General features: G+C 48.2%; 1 long non-coding RNA gene across 1 annotated transcript; it reads left to right on the plus strand.

Moving 5' to 3' along the window:
- Positions 1 to 1,507: 1,507 nt before the first annotated feature.
- On the plus strand, positions 1,508 to 2,380 carry LOC116086297. The gene is made up of 3 exons (XR_004116866.1): positions 1,508 to 1,648; positions 1,789 to 1,972; positions 2,254 to 2,380. It is a non-coding gene; the product is annotated as an uncharacterized LOC116086297 (long non-coding RNA).
- Positions 2,381 to 7,558: the final 5,178 nt, after the last annotated feature.

The following is a 7,558-nucleotide window of genomic DNA, read 5'->3' on the forward strand; positions in this document are numbered from 1 at the left end:
ACTTGGAAAGCCCATGAAAACTCCGAGGCCGGGGTGTCCTCTCCTCCCCGTTTAAACAGACAAACCAGGCTCCTTTGGAGTCAGCAGCATTACCAACCTTGCCTTTCGTTAGCTCTGCTCTCCCTGCCACACCAGTGCACAGAACACATTTACTTGACATTCTCATTTGAGAAGTAAAATACAGGCTTGGGGAGAGGCACCTGCTTAGGGTCACCCTGCTAGCCCATGCTTCCTCCCCTCTATGCCTTGTCACCTGTGTACCCATCAATCAAGAAGTTAGTGCTATCAAGAGGCCAAAGGTCTTCCTACATCTAATTTCACTTTTAAAATGAAAACAGTCATCCCTAGAGTCCAACTGCTGGCCTGACACCACAGAGCAGCTCAGCAACAACATCCAATCCCATTGTTCCTTGAAACAAGGGAAGCTGACTTTTTTTAAGACATGGTCTCATGTACCCTAGGTTAGCCTCAGACTTGTTTTGTAGCTGAGGATAACCTTGAATTTCTGATTCTCAAATTACATTTTCAGAGTACTGTTGGGGTTAAAGTTACATGCCAGCACCCCTAGGTTATGTGTTGCTGGAGATGGAATCTAGGCTAAACATGTTAGCCAAGTGTGTCCTAACTTCTACATCCCCAGCCCTGAAATGGTCTCATTCTTTGTTTTTGTTAGTTTTGTTTTAGGTGGGTTTTTTGTTGTTGTTTTTGTTTTTATTGTATGGGTGTGTGTCTAGGATTCATGTAGCCCAATCTGGCTTTGACATTGCTTTGTAGCCAAGGCTGACTTTGAACTCCAGATCCTGTGTCTACTTCCCAAGTGCTGGATTATAAGCATGAGCCTACACCTGGATGCACATGCCTGCTCATCTTAGCCTGCAAGATGCTTTGGTCCTGGGAAATTCAGATGCTAAACCAGAAAAGCCCAATGTAGTTATCAGATGCTCTGCTTACATTCAATCCTATAGACGGGGACATGGCTAAAGGGGTGTTTCTAAGAGACAAACTCTGGGGATGAAGCCAATGAGATAAATTTACAAGATCCCTTCAAATTTGAGGCTCCATGCTTGTGACACCCATGGACCACCTGTGTGTCCCCTCCACTTCCTAGAACCCTTACTCATAGCCATTCTGTCTGTTACTGTCCAATAGTTGAAGTGATTTTTCTAGTCTAAAAATAGCAGTATCCCGATTCAGTGTACAAACCACAAAAGTTCTTATTTTCCCATTACTTTAGGATGAACCAGAGACTTTGCAGTTCCATGGCTTGGGCCAGGCTCCCTGGAGACTGTTTGGCTTGGATCCTACTCTTTTAACCATTTCCTTCCCTCCCTCCCTCCCTCCCTCCTCCCTCTCTCCCTCCTCCCTCCCTCCCTCTTCCCTCCTTTCCTTCCTTCCTTGCTTCCTTCCTTCATATTCTTGATTCCTAGGTGGAGAACCAAGCATGATGAGGCACTCCTTTAATCTCAGCAGAGCCAGGTGGATCTCTGTGAGTTCAAGGCCAGCCTGATCTACAGAGTGAATTCCAGGACAGCCAGGGATATTACACAGAGAAACCCTGTCTTGAAAAACAAAACAACAACAACAACAACAATAAAGTGGATAGCTTCTGAGAGTTGACATTTGCACCTGACCTCTGACCTCTATATACGTAAGTGCATAACTGCATTGTCGTTGGCTAGCCCATCAATCCATGAGCTAGCACTTCAGTAGCTAGCCCATCAGGGGCCAATGTCAATGGCTAGCTTGTCAGTCAAGCCCACATCTTTGATACTCACTTCTACTTTACAGCTCCTGGCTAGTGGCATGTGGAATGCACTCTGTAGCTATGAAATGGTCCCACCAATACCACCATTACTGCTCCATCGGAATCAAATCCTTCATACCCACCAGGGTTGTGTGCCCTCTTTTCTGCCTGATGTCATTCTGGGACATAGCTGGGACACCCTGATGTCATAAGGTGGAAGATGAAAAGGTATAATCTGACACGTGGGAGAACATGTGATGCTGGGGTCCAGTTTTTCTCGAGTGTTTGTGCATTTCTATCTGCTCCTCTTAACTCTCTGCATTTCCCTACTCCAGCATTCACTTGATGTTGGGGGCGGGGGGCATGAGCCTCAGAATTGAAGTCAAGATAGCTCTCTGGCTCTGGATTTTGCAGTAATGAATGCACCCGCCAGAGTAATAATAAACTCACAGCCTCATTACTTGCCGGCTAGCTAATTCCCGTCTTGTTTTTCTGCCCCTTTCCTCAAGTGGATTCCTGAGTTCTTCCAGATTGCTAGTTGCTAAGCTATAAAGTTCCAGGTTCTGAAGCCTTGCTGCTCATTGGTGGAGAGTTCCTGGGCTGTTCCAATCAGGAGGCTGCAGAGAAAGGCATTCACTCCAGGAGTTGGGATTTTCTAGCAGTTGATGTCATGCGAAGGTCTTTGACTAGCACTACAGGATTTGCTACAGGAGGGTCACAGGTCCTAGAATGTTTCCCCAGGAAGATGTGGGGCCATGGATGAACAATATGACTTCCCACCCTGGAGCAGCAGAGATACCTCAAGAGGCTTCAGGATTTAACTGCCATGTCAGTGATGTAACAGCTTGGTCAGTGATGGCACCAGGAAGCTAGGAAACTGAATGATACTAAGCTTGGGGTGCTTGCAGTGAGGGCCTGCTTTGCAAAGAACCTCTGAACTCCTAAGCATCCCCCAGTCCTTGAGCAGCTGGGACAATATGGGCTGCCACAGGTTGTTATAAAAGATTATAAAATAGGTGAATGGAAGAGAATTCACCTCAGCTCAGCTTCATGAGGAGCTTCGTCTCTTCCCATTCAGAAGCTGCCCTGGACATGGGGAGACCAGGAGAAATGGCTGTAGATGTTAGCTGCCTTCCTTCAGAAAGAAGGGAGCCATGTGACCCAGACCTGGTTCTCAGACAGTCACGTGGCTCAGATGAACCCATCAGAATTTTCTCTGATACTTTTCTGCGAGAACTATGTATGCACTGCTTGTGAACACTTGCAGAAGATGTTTGAAAAATAGAAATTCTCAAAAGATACAGAGCCCCTGAGGTCCAGCTTGGGGTAAGCTACATCCATGTCCCACATCTAGTAGTGAATTATTTTTCTGCTTGGAAAACACCAAGCTTGGTGTGTGTGTGTGTGTGTGTGTGTGTGTACATGCGCAAGTGTGTGTGTGCTTGTGTGTGGGTGCTTGTGTGTGTGTGTATGTGTGTGTGTGGCTAAGAAGCAGGAACATATAGATTCACTGCGTGATACCCAGTGTACTGGCTGGTTTTGTGTGTCAACTTGACACAGGCTGGAGTTATCACAGAGAAGGGAGCTTCAGTTGGGGAAGTGCCTCCATGAGATCCAGCTATGGGGCATTTTCTCAATTAGTGATCAAGGGGGTAGAGCCCCTTGTGGGTGGTGCCATCCCTGGGCTGGAAGTCTTGGGTTCTATAAGAGAGCAGGCTGAGAAAGCCAGGGGAAGCAAGCCAGTAAGGAACATCTCTCCATGGCCTCTGCATCAGCTCCTGCTTCCTGACCTGCTTGAGTTCCAGTCCTGACTTCCTCTGGTGATCAACAGCCATGTGGAAGTAAGCTGAATAAACCCTTTCCTCCCCAGCTTGCTTCTTGGTCATGATGTTGGGCAGGAATAGAAACCCTGACTAAGACACCCAGCTATATGTCAGGTGATTTGCATAAGGTCCTTAAGATCAATCTAGTATGTTACCTCATTATTGCGGGCTTGGAAACTGAGACTCCAATCTATGGTATCTAAAGCTTAACCAATTCAACTTGTCTGAAATGGTGTTTGCCAGACTGATAGATCTCAAGCCTGCCATCTGTCCATCTAGCAGACTCACTAGAAGCCAGGTCCCGTCAGCTCTTCCTGCCCTCTGTATCCCCACCTCGGAGCCTTACTGAGCGGGTCCATCAGCAGCTGTCCACCCTTTCCGTGCAGTCCTGTGGCAGAGTGCTCTGCAGCTGTCCACCCTTTCCATGCAGTCCTGTGGCAGAGTGCTCTGCAGCTGTCCACCCTTTCCATGCAGTCCTGTGGCAGAGTGCTCTGCAGCTGCCCACCCTTTCCATGCAGTCCTGTGGCAGAGTGCTCTGCAGCTGTCCACCCTTTCCGTGCAGTCCTGTGGCAGAGTGCTCTGCAGCTGTCCACCCTTTCCATGCAGTCCTGTGGCAGAGTGCTCTGCAGCTGCCCACCCTTTCCACGCAGTCCTGTGGCAGAGTGCTCTGCAGCTGTCCACCCTTTCCACGCAGTCCTGTGGCAGAGTGCTCTGCAGCTGTCTACCCTTTCCACGCAGTCCTGTGGCAGAGTGCTCTGCAGCTGTCTACCCTTTCCATGCAGTCCTGTGGCAGAGTGCTCTGCAGCTGTCCACCCTTTCCATGCAGCTGTCCACCCTTTCCACGCAGTTCTGTGGCAGAGTGCTCTGCAGCTGTCTACCCTTTCCATGCAGTCCTGTGGCAGAGTGCTCTGCAGCTGTCTACCCTTTCCATGCAGTCCTGTGGCAGAGTGCTCTGCAGCTGCCCACCCTTTCCATGCAGTCCTGTGGCAGAGTGCTTTCTTTCTCCTGCCCTGTCCCCAAGCGGCTTTGGCTGCTCTCGTTTCTCTCTTGGCCTCCTAGAGCTGTCTCCCTCTTATCCCCCACCCCCGCCTCATGTCTATACCTTCCTCCTCTCCAGCCTATCTCTCCACAGCATCCACAAGGATTGTCTCAAATGCCAACCTGGGTAGTGGGGATGTCATGTCAGGATGTAATGTCATATGCCCACCTTTGGGAACCTCCTGAGGACTGGTCAGTCCCTGCTAGGTTCTGCCTAACTCTTAGACTTTGAGCTGGACAACCAGGAGGACGGGAGGAGCTAGTTTCCTGCCTCCATCATCCCATCATTTACACCCCAATTATTAAGTGAGTCTGTTATAAATGCTACTTAATTGCATCTAGATGCAGGCTGCTCTCTGCCATGTTAAATGCAGTGTGAACCCAGATGAAAGCTGAGCAGGCACCACATTCATGAGCATCTCACCTTCCAGAGCTAGGAGCTACCTGACCTTGAGTACTTTGTTATAACAGGAACCAGATCGAGGCAGCTAGCTAGCTCCCTGTTAGGATAATGGTGTCACTGGTGGCAAGCAGGGTACTCACCTGCAGATGGAGGGAAGACATGTAGGACAAGGCCTGGAGGAACTGTTACACTTGGCCAGGGTCCTAGGTAAGCAGGTATGCTCTAAAAGCAGCGTTTGTGGACACCAAGCAGGTGCATCCCTTGGGGTCCACAGTTCCTTGCACTGTAGTAGGAATCATGTGGGTCTGCCCACCTTCAAATCCTGTGGCCGGCTTTCCAGATCCTGAGAGAGCATTGTTCACTCCTGGGATAAACCCTCATAGCTTTGCATTTTTACCTGTGGTTTTCTCCCATCTGCTTTTCTCCCATCTGCTTTTGCTTTGCCTTCCATGCTGGGTTAAACTGTGTTCTATAAGCTTAATGTGCAACCAAACATCAGCATCTGACCTCATTAGAAAAAGCATCTTTTAAAAAAAATTAATAATATTGTATCTACTGTGTATGGGTATTTTGCCTGGATGGACGGATGTGCACCATGCCTGGTATTCTTGGAGGCCAGCAGAGGACATCAGATCCACTAGCACTGTAGTTACAGATTGTTGTGAGCCACTATGTGCATGCTGGGAATTGACTCTGGATCATCTGGGAGAGCAGCCAGTGTTTAACCACTGAGCCATCTCTCCCAGTCCCCAGAAATAGCATCTTTGGAGATGTAATCATGTAATCACACAAGGTCACCCTGGACTATGTGGGTTCTAACGTCAGTGAGTAAAGGCCTTATAAGAAGAGAGGGTCGGGAACAGTAGCTTACATTTTTAAACCAAGCACTTAGGAGACAGACATAGGTGGATCTCTGTGAATTCAAGGTTAGATTGGACTACATAGCAAGCTCCAGGTCAGCCAGGGCTAGTGAGATCCTGTCTAAAAACAACAAGGAGGGAGGGAGCAAGGGAGGAAAGGAAGGAGAGAGGAGGGAAGGGTATAGAGACTCCAGTGCCAGGACTGCAGCCACAGGCTGAGCATGGCCAGGACTGCAGCCACAGGCTGAACATAGCCAGGACTGCAGCCACAGGCTGAGCGAGCATGGCCAGGACTGCAGCCACAGGCTGAACATAGCCAGGACTGCAGCCACAGGCTGAGCGAGCATGGCCAGGACTGCAGCCACAGGCTGAGCATGGCCAGGAACTGTCTGGCCTACCCTCTTCCCAGATATATACATATGACTGAGCACAAGGAATAAATCAGGGCTCTTTACAAATCAAGGTGTTTGAACTCAAGAGCGGCTGTTTACTGTAAACCCCATGGAATAATGTGATTTACTATTAATCTTATAAGCTCCTTCTCTCCGCAGTCACCAACTTCCCAGGGCAATTGCTTTGGTAAAAACAGTGTTTCCTTCCCAGCAGCTGCTTTTGTTCTGTTTGTCTGTCTGTCTGTCTGTCTGTGTGTTTGTTTTGTTGTTGTTTTTTCAAGACAGGGGTTCAGGCTGGCCTTGAACTTGAAGTGGTTCTGCCTCCCAGGTGCTGAGATTAAAGGCCATCACTGAACAACAGCTGCTTTCTAAGGGACCAGTAAGGCACTACAGACTTTGCATTAATATCACTTTCATTCTCTCACCACTAATTCTACAAAACAGATGTTATAAGACCTCATTTGCTGAAAGTGAAGATGCAGAGGGGCCAAGGTGTGGGTCCCAGACCTCACACCAGGGTGGCAGGTTCAACGAGCTCTTCCTTTGCTTAAAATAAGGTGAAGTCTATTTCCCTACTCCTCTGAATCTAGGCTGTTCTCTTAATGTTTCTATTAATAGCATGCTCTAGAAGCTTCCACTCTGATGACTTAAATGCTGGGAAAGATGCTAGTCTTACCTATTAAAAAATGCAAGGCCTTGTGAAGAACTGAGACAATTTAGTCAATAACTGATGTCAACTGTCCCTCCACACTGCTAAAGAAGGTCACTCCCAATAACCATAGTCATTAACAATAGTGCATTCCATTGAGGAACCATCTAGTTGGTGCACAAAACCATTCACACTAAGCTGTTTTAAATTGTAGTCTAGGAACTGTCTCTTATGCAGCAAAATCCAATATATTAAAGGCCAAGCCAGATTTCCAACCCAGGTCTCCCACTATTAGAATCTGAATCCTTCAAGAACAGAGTCTGTGTCCTCAGAGCTCAAGTAGGGAACCTCCAGGAAACATATACCAACGAACGCCACAAAGCTGGGTGGGCCATCTCTGTGAAGAGAGGGGCTATTCTAGCCTAGATCTCCAGGGCACTGGCCTACATTTATTTTAGAGTTAGTATAGAGGCAACAACTGCTGTATACCAGAGGTGAGAGATGTAGGGATCCTCTCTGTCCTCATGAAGCTTAAAATGTGGGGGAGAAAGTAGAGAAAAGGAAGCCTGCTGTTCACCCCATTCCTCTGCTCCAGTATCCCCACCATTGTCTATGCCACCACCTTCTCCTTCCTCTGCTCCAGTATCCC

Source organism: Mastomys coucha, unplaced genomic scaffold, assembly GCF_008632895.1.
Source record: "Mastomys coucha isolate ucsf_1 unplaced genomic scaffold, UCSF_Mcou_1 pScaffold12, whole genome shotgun sequence".
Lineage (NCBI taxonomy): Eukaryota > Metazoa > Chordata > Mammalia > Rodentia > Muridae > Mastomys > Mastomys coucha.